The 23,850-nt window shown below is 48.2% G+C and overlaps 1 protein-coding gene and 1 long non-coding RNA gene across 5 annotated transcripts in view; both read left to right on the top strand.

Annotated features, from left to right (window-relative positions):
- Nucleotides 1–1,478: 1,478 nt before the first annotated feature.
- Nucleotides 1,479–6,926, top strand: LOC146358389 (uncharacterized). The gene is made up of 3 exons (XR_014787095.1): nt 1,479–1,557; nt 4,064–4,207; nt 6,607–6,926. It is a non-coding gene; the product is annotated as an uncharacterized LOC146358389 (long non-coding RNA).
- Nucleotides 6,927–15,510: 8,584 nt separating this feature from the next.
- Nucleotides 15,511–23,850, top strand: part of KYNU (kynureninase) — a 226,760-nt gene continuing 218,420 nt past the window's right edge. For 2 of the 4 annotated variants that reach the window (XM_084809614.1, XM_084809623.1), the window contains exon 1: nt 16,591–16,723. The gene's annotated coding sequence lies outside the window, so the exon portion shown is untranslated. Of the gene's footprint in view, nt 15,991–16,590; nt 16,724–17,060; nt 17,198–23,850 lie in introns of those variants that run through there. The other 2 variants (XM_084809632.1, XM_084809642.1) reach the window with 2 other exon arrangements.

The raw sequence follows: 23,850 nt of genomic DNA on the forward strand, positions 1-23,850 counted from the left end.
CTGGGTAGACGGGGCGCTTCTACCCTGCCTGAATTTCGCCGGCAAGGGATGGGGCGCCTCCCCCCCAGCCTGAATTTCGGCCGGGAGAGGTGGGGTGCCTCCACCCCCTCGCCTGAACCTCGGGGGGAGAACCGAAACGCCTCCCCCCCACCACTAAGCAAGCTTCGAGGACAGGTAAGGGACTTTCGCCCATCCCTAATTAACTTCCATAAGAAAGGCTATTTTTTGTAGATATTTACGTATTCCCCCCCCCCCCCGCTCTGAGACGTGCAGTAATTACTTTCAGCCAAAACACTTTCTCCTCCTTGGGGCTTCCCAAAACAAGGCTGCCCTAGGTGTGCCTGAGCAATGCACTCTTTGCTTAAAGCAACGCTGTTTGAAAGAAAGAAAAAATCTTTAAAAATGACCATGCCAGTCTGAAGTCCTGCATGAGTATTATTCCCCCTGCTAGGCTTTCTATTTCCACAGCCAGCCTTGTTGGTGACGCTGTGAGGCTAAAATGGAGAAGAGAACCAACTCTTGTGCATGTCTACTCAGAAGGAAGTCTTACTGAGTTCAATGCAACTTACTCCTACACATGTCAGCACCCCACTTGCCCCCAGCTCAGCTTTGTATTTCCACATGCAGCTCATTAGCAAACCTCCTGTTAGTTATCTCACTGGGTGACTTTGGGCTGGACTCTCACCACTATATCATACTTCTGTTATGAAACTCATGAAGAAAGAGAGACAGTATAATGGAAAGTTCTTTCTGAAGCAGTCTAGGGATGGCAGAGAATTCCGCCACGGATCTCGGTGAGGCCGAATGCCAGTGCATTCGGCCCCCCAAACTCCGTGGCGGAACAGCCTGCCACCCCCGGCCCCCTGTGGATCCCCCCCGGGAGGAGACTTACCTGGGGTGGATCTTCCAGGCAGCGGCGGCTCTGGCGGTGGCTTCAGCAGTGGCGGCGGCTGGTCTTCTGACCGGCCACCGCCACCGCCATTTGCAGTCTTGTCTTGTAAAAAAAAACAAAGAAACCTGATGTGATAGTCTTTATGTAGCCTATCACGTCTCTGTAAAAAAACCCAAAAACAAATGCCAGACTGCAAATGGCGGCGGCGGCGGTAGCCGGTCGGAAGACCAGCCGCTGAAGCTGCCGCCTGAAACATCTGCCCCAGGTAAGTCTCATCCCGGGGGGGATTCGCGGGGGGACGGGGCGGGCAGGCCGTTCTGCCACAGATTTTGGGGGGCCGAATGCACTGGCATTTGGCCTCACTGAGATCCGTGGCGGAATTCTCTGACATCCCTAAGCCTCACCATGTCACCAACAAGGCTGGATGTGGAAATAGAAAGCCTAGCAGGGGGAATAATACTTGTGCGGGGCTCCAGACCGGCATGGTCATTTTAAAAGGTTTTTTCTTTCTTTCAAACAGCATTGCTGTAAGCAAAAAGTGCATCGCTCAGGCACACCTAAGGGCAGCCTTGTTTTGGGAAGACCCGAGGAGGAGGAAATGTTTTGGCTGAAAGTAAACAGAGACGGAGGATTTCAATTGAAAAAGAACACCGACAAACAAGGCGGTGAGCACAATTCTTTTTTTAAAAAAAAACTTATGTATTTATTATCGAAATATACTACCTTGCGTTTTTATTTACGAAAATTTCACGACTCTGTGCGGATGACAAAAAAAACGCTGCATGACTGCTGGCTCTGCAGGACCTCGTGGTGCAGTTCCGCAGAGGATTTCTAGGCACAGATTGAAGGGAATTCGATCCCATTTCAGTCCGTGGCGGAATTCTCTGACATCCCTAGCCTAAATGCAGCCATTTACAGCTGCATTTAGGCCAACTGACCAGCTTTGCGGCCGCAAATGGCGTCCGCTATGCCATTTGCATCCCTGTTTTGGGGTGTGGTAGGCTACACATATATTTGTGTAGTCTATCGCATAAACAGGGACACAAATGGCATACTGGACACAAATGGCATGCTACTAGGGATGGCGGAGAATTCCGCCACGGATTTCAGTGAGGCCAAATGCATTGGCATTCGGCCCCCCGAAATCCATGGTGGAACGGCCTCCCACCCCCTGCCACCCCACGGAATCCCCCCAGAACGAAACTTACCTGGGGCTCCGGCGGCGATGGCAGCTCTAGCGGCAGCGGTGGCTCGTCTTTCGGCCGGCTGCTGCAGCCGCCATTTGCATCCTGCCAAGCTGCCGTGATAGGCTACATAAGTATTTATGTAGCCTATCACGGTAAAGGCAGCCACGCAAATGGTGGCCACTATGCCATTTGTGTCCGGGGGACTGACTTAGAGATACAGCATGGCAATGGCTGTCGGCCATATTGACTTTCTCCAGCTCTGCGGAACTGGCAGCTGGTTCCGCAGGTTCGATGTGGACAGGGATCCAACCTGGATGGATCCCGCAGGGAGGTGGAGGTGAGTGATCCATTCCTCCATGGACTCTGGGCGGCCAGATTCTAGGAATCTGGCCTCCTTGGAGTCCATGGCAGAATTCTCCACCATCACTATTTCCTTCACATTAAAGTGAATGGGGAAGCCTTGCTCACACAGGAGCTCCATGTACGTATAGCCTAGGTGCACATGCAGAGCTGTGTATCAGGGGAGTGAGAATTGGCCTGGAGAATAGCCACGTTGTTCAAAGCAAGTTCAAAACACAGGACAGAGGTGAAGTTTTCAGGCCATATCCATTCTATCAGATGTCATACATTTGCAGACAGGCTGTTAGATTTGAACATTTCAGTTGGCTTGTCTATTGCTACCCAAAGAGAATTATTTTCAGCATGACCTAACGCTGTCCTTTATGGGTCAGCCCCTTACAGGATGAATGAAATTCTATATTAAATTGGAGCTGAACTTTTCAGGAATGTTGACATTTTGAATTTGAAATTTTTATGTTCAGTCAAGCTGTACAGCTCAGTAGAAATACTGCTAATGCCAATTATTCTGCCATAGTTAGGAACTCATGGTGACTTTCTGAAAGTAGTACAAACGGACTCGCTTGATGGATTCTTTGTACCTAACAATCATAAGGGTCATTTTTTAGAACATCATTTAAACAGCAGTCCAGAGGTCAAAAAGATATATTTTTATTGTATAAAAATAGTTTGCTGTATTCACAAGTAGCCGGGTTCCATGATAAAGTTGGCACCATCTATCAGTAAACACTTCACGATTACAAAGCACACAAGTGTGCTCAGACCCAGCTAGGCCATCCCTTGCAAAATTCCAAAGATTTTGGGATCCTAACCTGAAGATCTCCTAGCTGAGAAGCCTTAGGATGTGACCAAACTGCAGATGTGGTGCTGCAACAAGAGATACACTGATGAAACATGGCGTGGGTGGGATGTGGCAGAGGAGACTTATGCCATATTCCTTTTACTTTATGGCCCTGGTGCAACTTTACACCAGATCTGGACAAGGTATAGGTAATTTCTCTCCCTTTGACTCAGATGGGGGGGGGGGAAATTAACAAAAAAGGTGCCCCCGCCTCCCACACTTCCCATGAGAGGACATGTAGCTCAATACCCAATCACAGCATGCCACCACCAGTATACAAACCTCACACAGGGAGACCATTATTCACAGTCTGTGCAGTCTCCATTGACCCTGTTATGCAAGCTTCACCTGCTGAAATTTCCTCTTCTACAGAACTATTAAAGGTGCAGGACAGGACTCCTGTTCTGTTTTTAGCTTGGCCATTCTACTCTATTCCCAATGGCAGGGGAGAAACATAGGATACTGAGCCAAACCATTGGTCCATTTAGCTCAGTATTGTCAACACTGACTGGTAGCAGCTGCCCAGGGTTTCAGGTAGAATTCTCTCCTAGCCCTACCTGGAGATGCTGGGAATTGAACTGGGCACCTTCTGCATGCAAAACAGCTGCTCTACCACCAAGCTACAACCCATCTCCCCATCATGAATACCAGCTGAGCACTCAGGTGGCACAACTCATGCTTTCCTCTGCCCTCCCATCTGCTTTCTGTCCAGCTCCACTGACCGTGTCCTGCCTCTGCTCATCATCATTTTCTCTCTCCATCTCTGTGTCTTGTTGCTCTGTGCAGCATGATCTTCAAGAGATACCAGCATTGGGACCAAGGAACCACACCATTCTGGGCAGAAGAAGAAGGATTCCCACCCCATCCTCTCAGCACAGACAAGTGCACTCCCAGCTGCTTCCTGCAGGGTTGTCAATGTACTTTCCCTAGGTAGGCTCATGTGCCCTGGCACTCTCCATGACGAACAGTCAGGCAACAGGTAAAGGTTGAACATGGAGCTGGGGCCGTAAGAGGCCCCACACACAGCCAGGCAGTGGAAACCTGTTGGGGGAGACAGATCTCAGGCAACCCTTGGCCACCCCTTTGACAACTGGCCATGAGCCAAGGAAAGAGGGCGCCAGGCTTATGCAGGCAGCTCTTCAGCCTAGGGAAACAGGCAGTTGTTCAACAAGAAGACTGAGTAGATGGGGAGGCAGCAGAGGAAAAAGCAATGCCTGCAAGGAGGGGGAGCCACCTGGTCACGAAGGTGGCAATAGCCAGGCATATCAGCCATGGCCAGGCACAGCTGGAAATCTACCCACCCCAGCATTCTGGAGGACAGAGAGGATGCAGCACCCTCCTTTGCAGATCCCCATCTGTCCAGAGAGAATGTCACATAGGATCTGCTGTCCCAGGCTTGGACCTATGGGGGTAAGGAAGACAGGAGGCCATCAGGGCCAGCATGCCCTGTCCTTCTCCTGCCCCCCACCCACAGGTCAGTCATTGGACCAGGGGGTGGTCACAGAATGGCTAATGGGTTCAGAAGGTGCCATCCATACTGTCCCTTCAGTGAGGAGGATGTAGCCAAGACTCCTCCCCCATCCAGCAAGCCAAGCATGCTTGCCTCCCACATCCTCCTGGGGATGGGGGATGCTCCTGCTCTGGGCCTGCATCCCCCAAGGGAGGGAGGAAAAGGTCCCTTCTCTTGTGCAAGGTGAGCTGCACCAGGAGGCAGCAGCAAGCAGTGGGAGCCTGGCATGAGGGAGATGAATCCCTGCACCTCCCACTACCATGGAGGGGCACTGGCTCAAATATGAAAGAGACCTGGTGAGCAAGCTGGACAGTCTTTGCTAACTCCTGATGTGGCCTAATCCCACCCCCCGCTCTCCCTGGGAATCAAGTCCGGCTCCTAGCAGGCTACTTATGTTGTTCAGGGTAGAGCCACTGTAATGTTGGTGGCGGTGGCAGCAGCAGCATCTGTTTCCCACCTGGTGGCATCGCTCACCTATCGGCAGTTGCACTGGCTGCCTGGCTAATGACATTGCCTGGCTGGTTAGTTGCAGGATCCCACCCACTCCTCTGGCAACTGTGCCTCAGGGCTATCTCCTCCCAGCTCAAGTGGACTAGCTTGGCATGGTCTCAGAGGCACTGCTGAGGACTTGTGGCGAGGGGGATGCCACGGATGGGGTCAAGGATATGGTACACATCCTCCAGCAGTTGACCATCCCAGTTCTCCATACAGGGGACTTTTCTTTGAGAGAGGGTAGACCATTCAGACACAGACGATCTTACCAGGAATGATGTTACCACATGATAAACTGTTTACCTACCTAGGCGAGCCTTCCCCAACCTGGGTCCTCCAGATGGTTTGGCGGACAATTTCCACCAGCCCTAGGCAGCATGATCAATGGTCAGGAATGATGGAACTTATAGGCCAAAACATCTGGAGGGACCCAGGTTGGGCAAGATCTTGGATTCACAAAGCCAGCCTTTTATTTATTGGATTACTATGGAGCTTCTAGTGCAAACTTCTCCTTCCCAGCTTTTGGACCATGACAAGGGCTGTTCTGTTCCCTCCAGGCCCTGCTGCAAGAGAGTGATGAGCTTCCCTTGGTGTGGTGGATCACCACTGCATCCCTCTCACTTCCAGTCAACTAGATGTCACATTAATAAACCCACATAAAGATATCAACCCATTCTCAGTTTCCCGACAGTAATTAACTTGGTTGGTTGCTGTAGGTTTACACAGGACATTAATCGGAATGCCATTACACCAGCCTTCCTGCTTTCAGTTCCATTCCATCATATTGGAAGGATGATGGAATTATCAACTAAAATCAAGGAAGGAGGAACTGTGAAAGGTCTGGGGACAGCAGGAATTCTGTTGTGGTTGTGGCCTGCACTTAGGTAGCAGGCATTTACAATCCCTTGCTCGTTCCTGATGCTTGTACTCAGTGGAGTCAATCTGCTGCTATCCACAGGCGAGCTGTAGCTGGGAGCCAGATAATTCATCTTTCATGCTCTTCCCCTTGATTGTGTCCCTACACATTAAGGATGTTTCTCAGGCCGCACAAATATGTGTGAAATCTCTTGATTACATTTGCCCCCATGTGTACACACTGTCCTTGACTGGCTATTGTTATGCCTTTTAAGCTAAGCTGAAAACATTCTGAGAGCAAAACTTCATGGCCTCTTATCAGTGCGCTCTGTGGTTAGCCCTTGGTGCCACTGTTTACCAAAAACAGCACAGCGCACAAACGGTTTTTGACTGGCATTTCAGTACATGGGCTACTGTCTTTGTTATTAACTCACCTGCTAATCATATCTCATGCCTTCTTTATACTTTCAAGGGCTTTTGCACACAAACAAGGAGAAAACAATGCAGAGGCTCTTCACAATGGTAGCAACCAGGCCCTGTACAACTGGCTCCATCATTGTCATGGCTACAGGATGCATGATGTCCAATGTCGTGCCCTAATTTCTTCTTCTTTGAGAACAAGAATAGAACTCTGCAGGATGTTTCAATTAAAAGTGCAGATTTTCGACAGGCTTTGTGTCATAATAGCGCTGGGATACTTTAAGAAGAAGAAGGGAAATGATACTGTAGTATTTTTATCTTTTTGTGTGGTCCCGCTGTTTAATGCTAAATACAAAGAGATCATTTACATATATCAAGTACAAAGAATTTCTGCTGCAGCTAAGGTAAGTTTGATAGTTAAAAAGAATTTGGGAAGGTGAACCTAGAAATCAAATTTCAAAGTGTGTTAATATCAGAATATGCATAATTAGTTGTTCATGCAAGAGCCGTTTGGAGGTGTGTGTTTTAAAGAAGCATTATACCACCACACCATATTTTCAGGTGTTAAATGACTTTGGACTTCATCTTTACAAAGATGTTTGTAGCAAAGTGATCTTAGAGAGCACTACTGGAGGCTGGCTGAGGGGGTTAGAAGAGGGTATGGAAGTGGCCCTCTGCCACAGGGGAGGAGCTCCAGCAGCGGGTAACACAGCTCGTAAAATGTTCTGTGGGCAATAATCTATCATTGGCAGGAATGGAAGGGGCCCAAATGGGGCATTGTGGGGACATCCCAGAGTGGGGTAAGGATGGCCTTGGATCCACTGGTTCCAAAGACCAGTGGCTGCCCAACATGGCCACAGGTCCAGCCCTGCTCAGCCATGAAGCTCACTGGCTGACCTTGGACCAATCATTCTTTCTCAGCTTAAGCTTCCTCACAGGGTGGTTGTGGGGTTAAATCACATACTCCTGAGCTCCTTGGAGGAAAGGTGGAATATAACAACAACAACAACAACAGAAAATGTGTCTGTCAAGCGGATCCTGCAGGGGTTTGAAGCACTGGGAAACCCTGGAAAACCTGTTGACTGCAGACAACAGTGGAGTGACTTCTATGCACACCATGGATCATGCTGCTATCATCTGAAGGGTGGAGGTGGGAAGGGAGATAATTTATCTCCAATCTTGCTTTGACATCAACTTGTTGATGGGTCCAACCACCATCATTTTAGCAGGCTGAAAGGGTAGGGCAAGGAGGCCTATGGATAAGGGTGAGAATGAGAGGTTTCTGGAGAAAGGATGCCTAGAAAATGCAGCATGAATATGGAAAAAGGGGGTGGGGGAGAAAAAGAGAAGGAACGGCTTGGTGCATATTTGCTGGTGTGCATATCAGCAGGTCAAAGAAATCAAAAGGAACAAGGACAAAAAAGCAGATGAGTTACATTGACATCATTGGGAGGCACACATAAGATCCATATCCTGATCTAATATAGCCTTTGCAACATAAATGTTGCCACAACTAGCATTCCTTTCCTTTCCAATTAGCTTGCCAGTTAAGCAATAAATTCTGAACTCCTGGACCCTCCCGGGATGTTATTGTCAGAGCTGGGCATCCTTTAAGTTGAAGGCAGGAGCCAAGCCAGGGATCAGTGCTAGGCGGTCAAGTTAAGAAGCAGAACAGGGAGGTCAGCACTGGGAGGACAAGTCAAGAGTTGGAACAAGCCAGCACCCAATGCTGGGAAAGACTGTCATTGCCCAACCTGGCTCTTCCTGTTGAGGAGTTCCCATGACCAGCCTGGGTGGATGGGGTCACTCCAGTCGCTGGGAACCCATTACTGTTGGGGGAGATGCTCAAGCCTGTAGTCTATGTGGGTCATCAGAGATTGGACAGCTGTGCACAGAGCAATGTCTAGTCCCAGCAGTTCTTGATGGATTGTGTCAAGAAGTACCTCTACAAAACAACTAGTTCTAAGCTTCAGAGAAGTGATGCGAATGACACATCACCACAGAAGACATTCAGACAGTACTGTCATGAACATAAGAAGAGCAATGCTGGATCAGACCAAGGTCCATCTCGTCCAGCAGCATTCTGTTCATGCAGTGGCCAACCAGCTGCCCATGGGAAATGCACAAACAGGAAGATAGCAGAGGGAAGTTCATTTGCCAACCATCCCAAGGCCATGTTCACATCTCTTGTGAGTTCTGTATCCAAGAAACTGTTGACTTTTCACAAGGAATTATTGCACTCCTGTATGATTAGAATTATATTCAAGAGGAAATTTGTATGCAGTATGGTTTTGGAATTTTCAGTTAAGATTTATCAGAAGTATCAGGCTGGGTATTATGGATTTAATCCTCACACGGTTTTGGAGAGAGAGCTGTCAGCCCATTTGTATTTTATAGCTGTAATCAACACAGTCCTATACCAATATATGCTAAAACATCGGGAGAATAAAGAAATACCCTGGCAGGTTTTCAGAATCTCACGTAGTAGGTTCCAAGGATGAACATATCATACTCGTATTCAAAATGTTTGCTACCAGTAGTAATCCTTGCCATGGGAGCAATCGTATAAACTCAGAACAATATTCACATTTCATGTTTTGTGGTGCCTTGACAACAATAGTTACCACATATTTTAGTCCATTCCCATATAGTAGAATTTAATGTTCCAGGAGTGATGGTTTCCTAAGACTGTAGCTGACTTCAAATCCTGCTTTTATCCTAAATGCATATGCTGGCAGTTAAGGACTGACTTCCAAGACAATATGATCAGGATAAATGTCTCTGTCTTACCCTAGTACAACCAAGGATACAAGGCCTTTTTGGTCTGGGGAAATCAGATGGAGTCTACATCACCTTTTGTATACTGAGGTATATTAGTTAATTATTCCATTTTAGTAAACTCTGAATTAATGGTAAATCCTAGCATTCCTGTTAAATGTGGTATCCTAATACTAGAAAATAGGAGGAAATGCAGAGCAAAGAACACTGTAGAACTAAACTTCCTGGCTATCTCTCTCATGCACAACCATCTCCCCAAACAAGGTACAGTTGGGAATGGGTGAAGCACCCCTTTTCTTCAGTGGAGGGTTGCACCAACCATATGTCTGAAAGCAGAAATTTATCAATGAAATGAATGAGGTTTGGATATCATAATCTGGCTTCAGAATTAGCAGGGAGTGGGGGCAAGACACCCCCAGTGGGTTCCTTAATGAATCCTTTACTGGCAGCAGGATCTTAAGAAGCAGAGTTAAATGCAACTCCTGCGCTGGAGAGGAAGGCCTGCTTTTGGGAGGATACTTATGCTGCTGGAGGTCCCCAATATGCAGGTGGAAAGCTGTTCCAGCACAGCTGTTCCCCAGATGGTGTACTGCTTCTGGAGGGAGTAGAAAATGGGGCATGTTAGGAGGGTGTCAGGGCCAGGCATGGATGGTCACTTCCAAAGTCCCATTGTTTCCCTGACATATCCACAGGGCTGTCATAAGTAATTCCCTCCCTTGTCAGCATGGGGGGTGGGATAAAGAGAAATCTGTCCCCAGTTGTCACTATGGACATAGTGAACTGGTAGGGCTATGGATGTACCCATGGCTCTGCCAGCAGATCCCCCTACTCTGCCCTAAGTGACCCATGGGATTATTCTTCTCTGGGCAGAGAAGACAAGGCTAGTGTCCGAGAGCCCTCTGCCATTCTGATTCATGCAAACAAGTCAAGGCATGTGCCAAATTCTATCTGAGAAAGTCTACATTCCAACTACAAAGGCTATACGCAATACTAGGTAGGACAGATGGGAAAGCAAACACCATATGATGGCTTTGAGGGACAGTTTTGATTAGTTTTTACAGACCTTTTAAATGGGCTCTCCTACCAGCTTCGTGGCCCCGGGATCTGCCCCACCTTGCTGCCCCCTCCCCCCAAGATGGCGATGGATCAGATTATTTACTTATTTCTCACTGTTTAATCTTCACTGGTTTCTCTGAAGTCTGCATATTGTGTGTGTCAATGGTTCACTTGTTCCACAAGTTCCACTCCACCTTCTTATAAGACACCAAAAACAAACACAGAGACACACCCCAAGGGCTTGATGCAATGTTTCTGAAGAGGTTTTTTTAAAAGTCAGAAATACTAGCAGCCAACCACTGCTCATATCAAAAGTTCCGCAGATACTTTAATGTCTAAACAGGGCTTTGTGAGTTTTCAGTGTCTGTGTCTAAAAGCTCCCACGTTCAATAAAACTGCATGACCCTTTGTTTGATCATTGCTAATGTAGAGGGAGGAAGAGCTGAGTTGACCCTGTCAGGATATGAACCTTTGGTTTCAGGGAGTCTAATTGTTTCAGGCATGATGCCTAGACCACAAAGCCAGCCCTTGAGGTAAGGGAAAGCCGTAAAATATAAAAATATCCATGGTTTCCTTCACAGAAGGAGCTGAGCAATTATTCTCCCCCCTCTCTTTTTGTCTTAGTAGCAGTCCTTCTGTGCTTCTTGCACTGTTCTCCATCCCTTGACTGAAAAGCTTTGATCTATGAGCTATGCCTAATGCAACAACCTGAGACATGAACATTTACAGGTTCTATGACTGTAGCAGTTTCTTCACAGAGATGTCACATCCTGTCCCCCGCCACCGCCCCTCATCCTTTGTACATTCAAGAAAAATGGAAGCCTTTCTACCAATCACCTAGACAGTTCTAGGCAAGAACGATCACCGACAGCTTAAATATCTCATGTCCCTAGATGTCTATTTAGTAGCAGAGACTATACTTTAAAAGGAGCAGGCTGGGTGAATGAATAAGGGCCCCTGTTTTGCTTTCACAAAGACATTATGAAATGCTATCCTTTCAGAGTGTGGCCTGTCAGTTCTGAACAGCTTTGCATGCTCTGATTTAAAGGAAGAGATGACAGACCGAAAATCCAGATATCTGCCAAGTCTTCTTGCTCTTTTGCAAAGCAGCTTGCTCTGTTTGTTATTTAAGCGGTGTTTCGGTTTTGTTAAGTGGTCTGTTTGATTTTTTATGCACCATACTCTTCAGACAAATTATTGTTTTGGTGTTTTGCTAATTTGATGGGTTATTCCCCCCCCCCCCGCCCAGCTTTGTGTCGTAGATAGCAAATTTTGCACTATTATTCATTCATGTGATGCCCCAACAAAACTAAAAGGACAAGAGTCCCAAATAGTTTAAGCAACTGCAGTGAGAGAACAACTTGTAGGATGGATGAGTCATAGCACTGGCTAAAGTGAACAAGTGGTCCCCTTACTCCAGCAGTGGGGTTGCCTCCCTACCCCAGGGGGGAGTGCTGGTGCAGAAACCAGCAGTGGTGCCATTAGAATAATACCCTGCTGCACAAGGGCAACAGTGTAGAGGGGACATGTTTGCTGATGGACACTTGTATGGCACCCCTTGGCTGTAAATTGGTCCAGGAAGCCGTTTCAGCACAGCCCTGCACCAATTGCTCCTTTGTGTAAAGGGCCTTTATAAGTGGAAAGGAGGAGGATATCACTGGTCCACTTTCCAGTTGTAAGAGGGTACTGGACAAAAATACCTCACTGTGAAGAACCATATTGTAAGGAGCGCCCTGGCGGACTCTTTCAGTCTACTCCAATAGCCAGCTCAAGACACAGACGAAAGGATTCTTTTCAAGGCTTTAATCCGTTTACAACTTAATGACTCTATCAGATGCTAATCACCAGCGACTAAGCAAGGAGCAGCAGAGTGGCCTATGCTCTGAGCAGGCAGTTGATCCCCGTTTGAAGGAGAGTCACTTGAAGACCCTGAACTTATGGGCTAGGGAGAGATCCTCCCTCTTTCCCTTGGGTCCACGGGAGGCGGCCGTTGCTTGAGCGCCAAACGGGTGCTACGCCTCCTTTCCGTGCCCTCCATCGTTCGTCGCTCCCTGCGTCTGCGTCTGCGTCGAGCGTCTAGCAAGCCCCGTTCCCGCACTTTCTCACTGCTAGGATCACTATCTATCTCAGGAAAGCCGGCAGGAGGAATCTCTGCCAGCTGCTGTGCCTGTGAGGGATGAGCTGGCTCCTCTCCCACAGATTGCTGATCCTCCTCAGAATCAGAACTGCTCTGGGGTTCTATCGGCTCAGTTTCCACCCTGACACATATAAAGCCATGTCAGCATACACTGTGCTGCCCCAAAGCCTCATCATAAACCTAGATCCCAGAGAAAGAAAATGAATACTTTCCACTAAGGGAACAGAGGGTCATCACAGGTCAGGTGCCCTTGGTTTAGGGATGGCGGAGAATTTCTCCCCGAAACTTCGGGGGGCCGAGCGCCAACGTGTTCGGCCCCCCGAACATGTTTCGGGGAGAAATTATCCGCCCCCCCGGGACAGGACTTACCTTTGCCGAATGTCCCTCCTGGCGGCGGGTCTGGCCGGCGGTTCGACGGGTGTTCGTGCGGGGCGGGAGCGGCAGCCGGTCTTTCGACCGGCTGCCGCCGCCGCCATTCCAATGAAAGAAAAAAAAAAACGCCCCCTGATAGGCTATGTGACGATTAACGTAGTCTATCACGGCTAGATTTGCAAAGTCAGCCATGATAGGCTACGTAAATCGTCACGTAGCCTAGCACGGGTGACTTAAAAAAAAAAAAAAAAAAAGCGCGTACGGATAATGGCAGCCCCCATAGGGAGCCGCCATTCCCGTTCCTTATTTGGTCGCTGTAGTCTACGTAAATCTTTACGTAGACTACAGCGACCAAATAAGAAACGTGAATGGCGGCTCCCTATGGGGGCCGCCATTAGCATACGTGCTTTTTTTTTTTTTTAAAGTCACCCGTGATAGGCTACGTGACGATTAATGTAACCTATCACAACTGACTTTGCAGATCTAGCCGTGATAGGCTATGTTAATCGTCACATAGCCTATCACAGGGGCATTTTTTTTAAAAAAAAAACACTTTGGTGTTCGCGGCCGGGCGAGGCGGGAAGCCTCCTCCCCGGCCTGAATTTCGGCTGGGCGAGGCGGGAAGCCTCCCCCCCCCCGGCCTGAACTTCGCGGGGGGAGCAGCGAAGCGCCTCCCCCCCACCACAAACAAGCTTCGACGACAGGTAAGTGACTTTCGTCCACCCCTACCTTGGTTAGAAGTGGAAGAGCAGGAAGCTGTCTTACCTCTCACTTGCCCTGGTGCCACCAGGCTCAATAAAATCCATCCCTAGTCTCTACAACAGCCTTCCCCAACCTGGGGTCTCCAGATGTTGTTGGACTACAATGTCCACCATCCTCAGCCAGCATGGCCAATGGCCAGGGATGATGGGAGTTGTAGTATGACAACAGGTTAGGAAAAGCTGCTCTGCAGTATGTCACATGGCAGCCTTCCCCACCTTAGTGCCCTGCAGAAGTTTTGGACTGGAGCTCCCCACATTTCTGACCATTGGCCATGCTGGCTGGGGCTGATGGGAGTTGAAGTCCAAATCATCTGGAGGACACCACGTTGAGGAAGGTGGTTGTATTCTGCTGGGGTGCAGTCCTGTTCTTCTCTCTTTTGCAGACTCCCCCCCCCCCTCGTCATTGGGGAAAAATCATTTGCCTTAGCCGGAGTTCTTCTTTTACGATTTGTGCCACAAATGTAACTTGCAGTGACATTGGAATGGATGTTCTGCATTCACTCCTCATTCCAAGAAGTAGTCAGATTCATCTAACTCCTCTAACTCCTAATACCTATAGCTCAGTTTGAACTGGATAAAATCCAGGATAGCAGAGCTTGATCTTGTAGGAAACCCAGCTCCCACAGAGCACCCACAGATTATCCGCAGTGGGAGTTCTACATGAATGGATTGGCAGCATTGGCTTCTCAGCATGAAACGTGACTTATACAATTCAATTGTACCTATAAATGTACATCGAGATGGATAGACGAACCCTCACCTCAAAAAAATTATGGGGTTTTCAAGCACTTCTTGCAAATAGTCCCCACCCCCCATCTCATGAGGGGCTTTGTGAGTATTCACTATTCACAAGAAATACTCACAAAACACAGAAGGTATAGATTCCTTTCCTTTGCAAGCAAAAGAATAACCTTATCTTTGCAAAAGGGCTGTGCTGGTGGCAACTGATGGTGGGAGTGAGCCTGGCTCAGTATTAAACAGGGAAGTGAGTCAGCAGGGCTGCCTGCCAGCCTAACTCTAGAACCTGTTAAAATCATGCTTCTGAGCTTTGGTAGTGAACCTTCCTTTCACAACCCTCCCCCTGCCCCTTCCACAAACTGAGATGTGGTTGTTTCCCTGTCCCCTTTACTTATTACATTTATACCCCACCTTTTTTCCTTTTGCAAGGAACTCAAGGTGTCTTACATTATTCTCCTCCTCTCTGTTTTATCCTCACAACAGCCCTGTGAGGTAGGTTAGGCTGAGAGTCAGTGACTGGCCCAAAGTCATCCGTGAGCTTCATGGCTTAGTGGGAACTAGAACCCAGATCTTCTGACTCCCAGTCCAACACTCTAGCCACCACACCTCTCGGGCTCTCAAATGTAAGGCAGTTGTTCTGCTTTACACAAATTAAAATAGTTGTTCTGGTTGCAAGGGGATGAAGAACTGGGCTGGCAGAGAAAGGGCAGGGAATGAGGCAGAAAGCAAATCCCACTTTGAACCCTGATCCAGATGTGCATCAGTCAAGACTGACTCAAAAAGATGCACCTGTTTGAGCCATCTCTTCAAATACTGCCTTTCAAGCTCACTTTCAAATACAAATACTAGTACTCTAGATCAGGTCAAGCAGCTTCTAGATCCCTATTACACTAGATCAGTTCAAGCAGCTTTTATATTCTTGGGACCACTCTAACACTATTTGGGCATTCCACTTACCGTGCATACCAACACGTCAGCTGGGAGCAAGGCTACACCAAATAGTTGCCCCCTGGCATCCACGCTCAGAGCGCAGCGGACATCTGCAGAGATGCAGTCTCCACATGTACAGCTGCATACGTGGAGGCCTCCTTCCCACTGACATCTGTGCACAGATGCCAGGAGGTGGGACTATACAATGTGTGCAGTGTTAGAGGCAGAGCTCTTGTGCTGCTGGTATACACACATTAAGTGGAACATCTGAATAGGGCTCTGTCTGCAGGCTAATTCAAGACAAGGGAGACAAAAGGGAGGAAGAAGATGGAGCAACAGCATCAAGGGAAGAATACGCTTTCGACTGAATGTGCTGAGGCTTATTTTTAGTAGGGGTGAGGGTCAAGAGATTAAGCCAAAGGCTTCTCAGAAGAAATGGGCTTTGAAGAGACGTTTGAAGGCAGAGAGAAAGATTGCAACATGTAGGCAGGTGTTCTGGAAGAGGATTCCAGGCCTAAGAGGTGGCAAAGGAGAAAGCACTGAGTCAGTTATGGGAACAGGAGGCAGATTCTGACTTCTGAATCTGGAGGAGCAAACGTTACAGGCATTGGAGTATGCAGGTGGAAAAAGAAGTGGGAGCATCAAGGCCTGGAAGGCTTTGAAGGTAAGGAAAAGGAGCAGGCCATGAGAGCAGACCAGAAGTCAGTGTAAGGATTTCAAGAATGGGATCATGTGGTCTGAACAATGTTAGATGTGGCATCCAAAAGGAGTGAAGGGGCCAAGATATGACAATGGAAAATCAGAGGTGAAATCTACTCCCCCAAACACATAGGGTGGAAGAGAGGATTGGATGAAAAGGGAAAGTTCTGTAAAAGTAGAGCTAGGTATCACCGGCGTAGTAGTGATACTGCAGGGGTGGGCTATTTGTGCCCTCCAGGTGTTTTGGACTACAGCTCCCATCATCAACTAAGCTGTGTAGAGGTGATGGTGAGAGTTGTAGGCCAAAACTTCTGGAGGGCCACAGGTTGCCCACCCCAGCTGTAAAGAAGCCTCCCACAACCTGGTTCCCTCCAGATGTTTTGGACTTCAACTCCCATCAGCCTCAGCCAGTGTGGCCAATGATCAGGAATGCTGGTAGTTGTGGTTCAAAACGTCTGGAGGTTGCGGAAGGCTGGTGTAAAGGGTCTGTGGAGTCTTGGAACTACATTTCCCAACAGCCCTTGCTGTGCCCTCTGACCATGGTTGCCTTCCTGAAAGGGAGGAGGAGGGAAGGGAGATGGAGAGAGATACACACATACAGAGACCAAAGACCACGGCCTTAGAGCTGGTCTGGTGAAGCACCAGTGGGGACTCAAGAGGTGGAAGCGAAGATCCTTGTTAGCAGTTTGGAAACAAAGGTAACTCTGGGATTGCTGCTATGCAAACTGACTTTGTGGGAGAAGGCCTGGCCATGGGATTTAATGAGTGACAATGTGCAGAGAGAACAGAGCAAAGGACTAAGGGTTGGGAACTTCAAAGGAGGGGAGGAAGGTAGGGCAAGAACTCCCCCCGTGGAAGCATTTGTTTACTGAAACGAACACACTGGAAACATTATGAGTGGAATTTCAGGAAATTATTTTAACCACACCTTCCTTAAACCTTGCTAGGGCCCACAGAGGCCTGTGATAAAATAGTTGGGGCAGGAGGAGTGGAGAGAAGAACTACCTGATCGTCACTTGGCCATTTCTGCACTAGGTACTAACTGCATTATGGGCGAAGACACCACGGCAAAACATCTAGCTGAAGAAGTTCACTATGATCCGAAAGACCACTCTGTGTCGCATTTTCTAGTGAACCAAACTTCATGTGTTGCCTGCTAGTCCTTTTCAAAGGTTTGTTGAATAGGGCATTACATCTGCAAAACTTCTGTTCTTCCGGTAATTCTGATTGAGATAGAGCCTGGTGGACTGGTTCAGTTGGATTTCAGACATCTTACAAGTAAACACACTCTAGTCTAGATTTCAAGTGTTTATGACTTCAGGGAGAGGAAGGAAAAACTTCTGCAGTTGTTCTCTGAAGTGTTGACTCATGACCTGATGATGCCATGCTTTCATAACCTGTTTCAGGGGTTTAATTTAAAACATTCTAACATGGCATGCAGCAACAAACAGATAATGGTGGGGACAATTGGTCTGACATGAGATTAGCAAAGGGACGGAGTTGGATCCTGAGTGAATATAATGCGCTTTGTATATACCTGGAAAGTATGACAACTGATCAAAGCCCTTGATGCTTATACCTGCTTCTTGCAGCCATTTGTAAGTACACAGATTGTTTGTGTTAACAATCTGGTAGATCTGAGTTATATCTAAAACTTACTGAACTGAATTTAGGTAGGTGGCAGCTCAAACTGTGATACCAGCAACCTGGCTGGCTGACATCTAGAATCGCATCTTAAAGTTACTGAAGTGCTGCCAGTGTTTAATAAGGAGTGGCTGCTACAAGGTTATTTTAGAAGTCTTTGATCAGGCCAATTTTTCATGGGCAATTGTCTGATACCAGTAAAGAGGAACAATCTGTTTATTTACCCACAGGTCATGTCTTATAACCAAGGAAAAATTATTTATTTATTTAATTTCTATACCACCCAATAGCCGAAGCTCTCTGGGCAGTTCACAAAAATTAAATCCAAGCAACACACAATAAAACAATTTAAAATATACAGAACATTAAAACCACAATATAACAATACAACCACAGTAAAACCTAGCAGCAGTGCAGGAGTTTAAAATACAGATTTAAAAACAGCAAAGATAAAAATTTAGAAAGCTAAAATGCTAAAATGCCTGGGAAAATAAAAAGGTCTTCACCTGGCACCGAAAGGAATACAATGTAGGCGCCAGGCGAACCTCACTAGGGAGCTCATTCCAGAGCCGGGGTGCCACAGCAGAAAAAGCCCTCCTCCTAGTAGCCACCCGCCTCACTTCCTTTGGCAGGGGCTCACGGAGAAGGGCCGCTGATGATGATCTTAAGGTCCGGGCAGGCACATATGGGAGGAGGCGATCCTTCAGGTAACCTGGCCCCAAGCTGTTAAGGGCTTTCAATGTTAACACCAGCACTTTGAATCGGGCCCGGAAATGGACTGGCAGCCAGTGCAGCTGGAAAAGTACTAGCGTAATATGAGCTCGCAGGCCAGTCCCTGTTAACAATCTTGCTGCCCTATTTTGGACCAGCTGAAGTTTCCGGACCGTTTTTAAAGGCAGCCCCACGTATAACGCATTGCAGTACTCCAGATGAGAAGTTATCAGAGCATGGATAACTGTAGCAAGGCTATCTCTGTCCAGATAAGGGCGTAGTTGGTATACCAGCCTAAGCTGATAAAAAGTGCTCCGTGCCACTGAGTTCGCCTATGCCTCAAGTGACAGTTCTGGATCCAAGAGCACCCCCAAACTACGAACCTGATCCTTTAGGGGGAGTGCAACCCCCTCCAGAACAGGTTGAATATCACCTAGCCGGGCAGACGAACCACCCACTAACAGTACCTCCGTCTTGTCTGGATTGAGTTTCAGTTTATTGGCCCTCATCCAGTCCATTACCATGCCCAGGCACTGATTCAGAACAGCCACTGCCTCACCTGGTTTTGATGAGAAAGAGAGGTAGAGCTGGGTGTCATCTGCATATTGATGGCACCTCAGCCCACACCTCTGGATAACCTCCCCCAGCGGTTTCATGTAGATGTTAAACAGCATGGGGGATAAAATAGAGCCCTGTGGAACCCCATGGCACAATTGCCATGGCACAGAGCAGTAATCCCCCAGCACCACCTTCTGGAATCGGCCATCCAAGTAGGAGCGGAACCACTGTAGTGCAGTGCCTCCTACTCCCAGCCCAGACAACCTATCCAGAAGGATACCATGGTCGATGGTATCGAAAGCCGCTGAGAGGTCCAGGAGGATCAACAGGGTCGCACTCCCCCTGTCCCTCTCCCGGCAGAGGTCATCCCACAGGGTGACCAAGGCAGTTTCTGTTCCAAAACCAGGTCTGAAGCCCGATTGAAATGGATCTAGATAATCCGTTTCATTCAAGAGTGCCGGGAGCTGTCCTACAACCACCCGCTCAAGCACCTTGCCCAGGAAGGTGATGCTGGCCAATGGCCTATAATTGTTAACATCCTCTGGGTCCAGGTTAGGCTTTTTCAGGAGTGGTCTAATTACTGCCTCTTTTAAAGTGGCAGGCACCACTCCCTCTCTCAAGGAGGAATTTACAACCTCCTGGATCCAGCCGGACAACCCCTCCTTGTTTGATTTAATAAGCCATGAAGGGCAAGGGTCAAGCACACAAGTGGTCTATCGGACTTGGCCAAGCACCTTGTCCACATCCTCAGGCCTCAGTAACTGAAACTCACCCAATAAAACTGGACCAGACAGTGCTCTGAACGCCTCTACCAATGGAACTGCATTAATGGTGGTGTCCAATTCATGACAAATCTGAGCGACTTTATCCTCAAAGTGCCATGCAAATTCGTCACAGCATGCTACCGAGGGTTCCACTGTCTCTCTCCCTGGCCCAGAATGTAACAGGCTGCGAACCACTGGGAAAAGCTCCACTGGACAACACTGAGAAGATGCAACGCTGATGGAAAAGAACTGTCTCTTTGTCACCCTCACCACCACAGAGTAGGCTCGATAGTGGGCTCTTACCTGTGTTCGGTCAGACTCAGCACAAGTTTTCCTCCACCTGCGTTCTAGCCATCTCCCCTCTTGCTTCATTGCCCTCAGCTCAGGTGTATACCAAGGAGCTGGCCGGGCTCTGCTCAGAGGGAGAGGGCGCTTGGGCGCGATCGTGTCAACCGCCTGAGTCATCTCTGCATTCCACAGAGCGACCTGGGCTTCCACAGGAGCACCAGCCATACCAGCAGGAAAATCCCCCAGAGCCCTCTGGAATCCATCGGAATCCATTAATCTCCGGGGGCGGACCATTTTAATAGGTCCCCCACCCTTGCAGAGGAGAAAGGCCACCAGGAGTCTAAACCTCAGCAGGAAGTGATCTGACCATGACAAAGGGACAGATGTTAATTCCTCCACTTTCAGATCACCATCCTCCTGCCCAGTCGAGAAAACCAGATCTTGTGTCCTTTTGTATGCGTTGGGCCGATGACATGTTGGGACAGCCCCATGGTTGTCATGGTGGCCATGAAGTCCTGAGCCGCCCCTGATACAGCGGCCTTGGCATGGAAGTTGAGATCCCCCAGGACCATCATCCTAGGGGTCCTCAACACCAAGTCCGAGACCACCTCCATCAGCTCAGGCAGGGAGTCTGATGGGCAGCGGGGTGGGCGGTACACCAACAGAATCCCCAATCTGTCCCGGGTACCCAACACAAGGTACAAACACTGAAGATCTGCACTCGAATGAGCAGGAAGCCTGGAGAGGGAGACTGAATTCCTATAGACCACGGCAACCCCCCCTCCCCGACCCTCAAGTCGGTGTTGGTGCTGCACTGAGTACCCAGGAGGGCACAGCTGGGAGAGAGTGACCCCTCCCAGTTCCCCCACCCAGGTCTCAGTAATACATGCCAGGTCAGCCCCCTCATCCACACTCAAGTCATGGATGAGGGAGATTTTATTTTGGGCCGACCTGGCATTCAGCAGCAGCACCACCAGACCCGAGGGCAGACTGGTAAGGCTGCCAGGAACCATCAGGTTGGGGGAAGAACCAGAAGAGGGGACAGCTGTAAGGTGTCTAGCCCCTCTTCTCCTCATCTGGCCTGTTAATCCCCCAACGCCATACCTCCCCCTGCCCGTGACCACAGCTATGGTGGCACCTCTCTGACTCCCTGAGTTGCCCAATAGTCCTCCCAGGCATATATTAAAATGTTAAGATATAAATAGCACAACAGTTTAAAAGAATATAAAAGATAAGAGATAAAAGAGAACAGCAGCTAAGAAGGAGCAGATAAAGTCCACGTTTGCCCCTTTCTCCTTGTCTTTAAAGCTGCTGCCCTCTGTTGCTGCTATTTGCTGCTGGTATTGTGGCTGCTGGTGTCTCTGGAGAAGCAGGTGGGTAGGTCTTCAGGTCCTACACGACTCCAAGTGCGACGCTAAGTGCGCACTTAGCATCGCACTTGGCACGACACCAAGGTGCTGCCTCTGGCAGCCCTGCCTAAGTACCTGTGGGTGGGGCAGAAGCAGGCTCAGGCTCACCCAGTGCAGCTGCTGGCTGGTCCTCCTTTCCCAGGCTCCCTCCCGAGCAGCCTCTGGCACCACCGCCTTAAGTACCTGTGGGCAGGGCAGGGCAGGGCAGGGCAGGGCAGGGCAGGGCAGGGCAGGGCAGGGCAGGGCAGGGCAGGGCAGGGCAGGGCAGGGCAGGGCAGGGCAGGGCAGGGCAGGGCAGGGCAGGGCAGGGCAGGGCAGGGCAGGGCAGGGCAGGGCAGGGCAGGGCAGGGCAGGGCAGGGCAGGGCAGCTGCTGGCTGGTCCTCCTTTCCCAGGCTCCCTCCCAAGCAGCCTCTGGCAGCCCCGCCTTAAGTACCTGTGGGCAGGGCAGAAGCACGCTCAGGCTCACCCAGTGCAGCTGCTGGCTGGTCCTCCTTTCCCAGGCTCCCTCCCGAGCAGCCTCTGGCAGCCCCGCCTTAAGTACCTGTGGGCTGGGCAGAAGCAGGCTCAGGATCACCCGGTGCAGCTGCTGGCTGGTCCTTCTTTCCCAGGCTCCTTCTCCTCAAATAATTGAGGTATAGCAAATGAAGAAATTTTTGTGTGTGTATGATTATATTTTTCTCCTAATTGTATGGAAATAATTTTTTCTGTTTGATATTTTTCATCTGTTAGTATTCTTATGTTTGGTATTATTGCATGACCATTGTGCAAACTGTGATTTGGTCCTTCCACACAGCTGGGTTCACCCTAAGCCTAAGAGCATACATGTCCAGACTGACCACATGACATGAGACACACACACACACACACACACACACACACAAACAAGCTTATGTACAAAATTAGTGGTGGCCCATGTGATGGCAATGAACCACCACTCTACCATTGACAAGAACTGTGGAATTCTCTAAGCCACAGGTCCAGAGAAAGCAGAAATAGATCCTTTTGACAACTACCACCTCCTTCCTGTTGATGGTGCCCTTTGTGTAGACTGTATATAGAGGCCCATTTCATAATGGTTTGCAAACTAGCCCATGCAAACAGTTGGTATTTTGTTTCTCCCTCCGCTACTTAAACACACACACACACACACACACACACTTGCTTTCTGTATCCATGCCAAAGGATAATAGCACACAGAAGTCAGAAGAGCAGAGTGAAAGTTATAGCTCCTTGAGGCCATAGTCAATGAAATTAAAGGATGAAATTAGATGGGGCTGGTACTGAGGGATGAAATTACAAGCAGTACTATATTAATGTAGCATGGAATCAACTTGGAGGATTCACCAATGTGGAAAGTCAGGCTTTATATCATCAGTTGTATTTTACAAAGGGCAGGGTAATTTAATGTTCAAATAATAATGTTTGTAGCCATGAAAACCAAGACAACTAAAACTGTGACAAGGGTGATCAAACATTATTGCCTGAGTTTAAAAGGATGATGGAAGGCGCGTGCACACACACACACACACACACGTCTCTGTCTCCCCCCTCCCATTAAATGCATCTGTAATTTTTATTCTATGATTGATTTCTTTTTACCATTTCAATAACGTGTGGTCTGCAGTGACTGAAAAAGGAAACAAATCTGATAGCAAGATAGCCCTCATTCAGCTCTGTGTTTTGTTTTGGATGGTGAAAAGGTCTGCTGAGCTCTCAAAAATCCTGAGTGTTCCCTTCTTCACAGTGAATGCCAAGCTTTTGACTCTATTTACTGGAAACTAATGATACTAAAAATGTCCAATTAGCTTAAAAGGTTGCCGTTTAGTGAACAAAATGAATGGTCTCCTGTTCTCATCCCACTTAAATACTCTAATTTTACTTTAATTATTGTGTGCCATTAGATCTTTGACTTTTCTAAAACCTTTGCTTTTCCCCCATCTTTTTTTCTACTGCTGCAGCTCTGCTGTAGCTAATTTTCAGTTTCTCTCTGTTCCTTTCGTTCTTTTTGTATTAACATACATAGCCCTGTTTTCTCACCCATTTCTTCACTCTTTGCTTCCTTTTTGCCACCTATTGTGAAAAACAACTTTTGAGTGAAGTTAGAACATCCTTCAATATCAAGATTTCTTGCAGGTTTTCCTTCCATGCCTTAAAGGAACATGGACTGCTTTCTCCTTATAAGAGTTAATCTGCCTGGCCCAAGGAATATGCATACATAAGATATCTGTCTCTAGAATAAATTCTGCAATGTCTCTTGAAGAATAAGACCAGATCACTCACACATTTTTGTCCAAGAATCACATCTCACAAGCTCTGCATATTGGATATTTAAAGTCTCACATATGAATATTAATAAAACTAAATGGATCTATCAGTGGCCATTGCCATGAATTTTTAAAGAGTAGACTGTTATTATTGCATGAGACTCTATAGGCAAGTTCCTATCTAAT

This window comes from Heloderma suspectum, chromosome 1, assembly GCF_057233095.1.
Source record: "Heloderma suspectum isolate Gila_16-S chromosome 1, 16-S_ref, whole genome shotgun sequence".
Lineage (NCBI taxonomy): Eukaryota > Metazoa > Chordata > Lepidosauria > Squamata > Helodermatidae > Heloderma > Heloderma suspectum.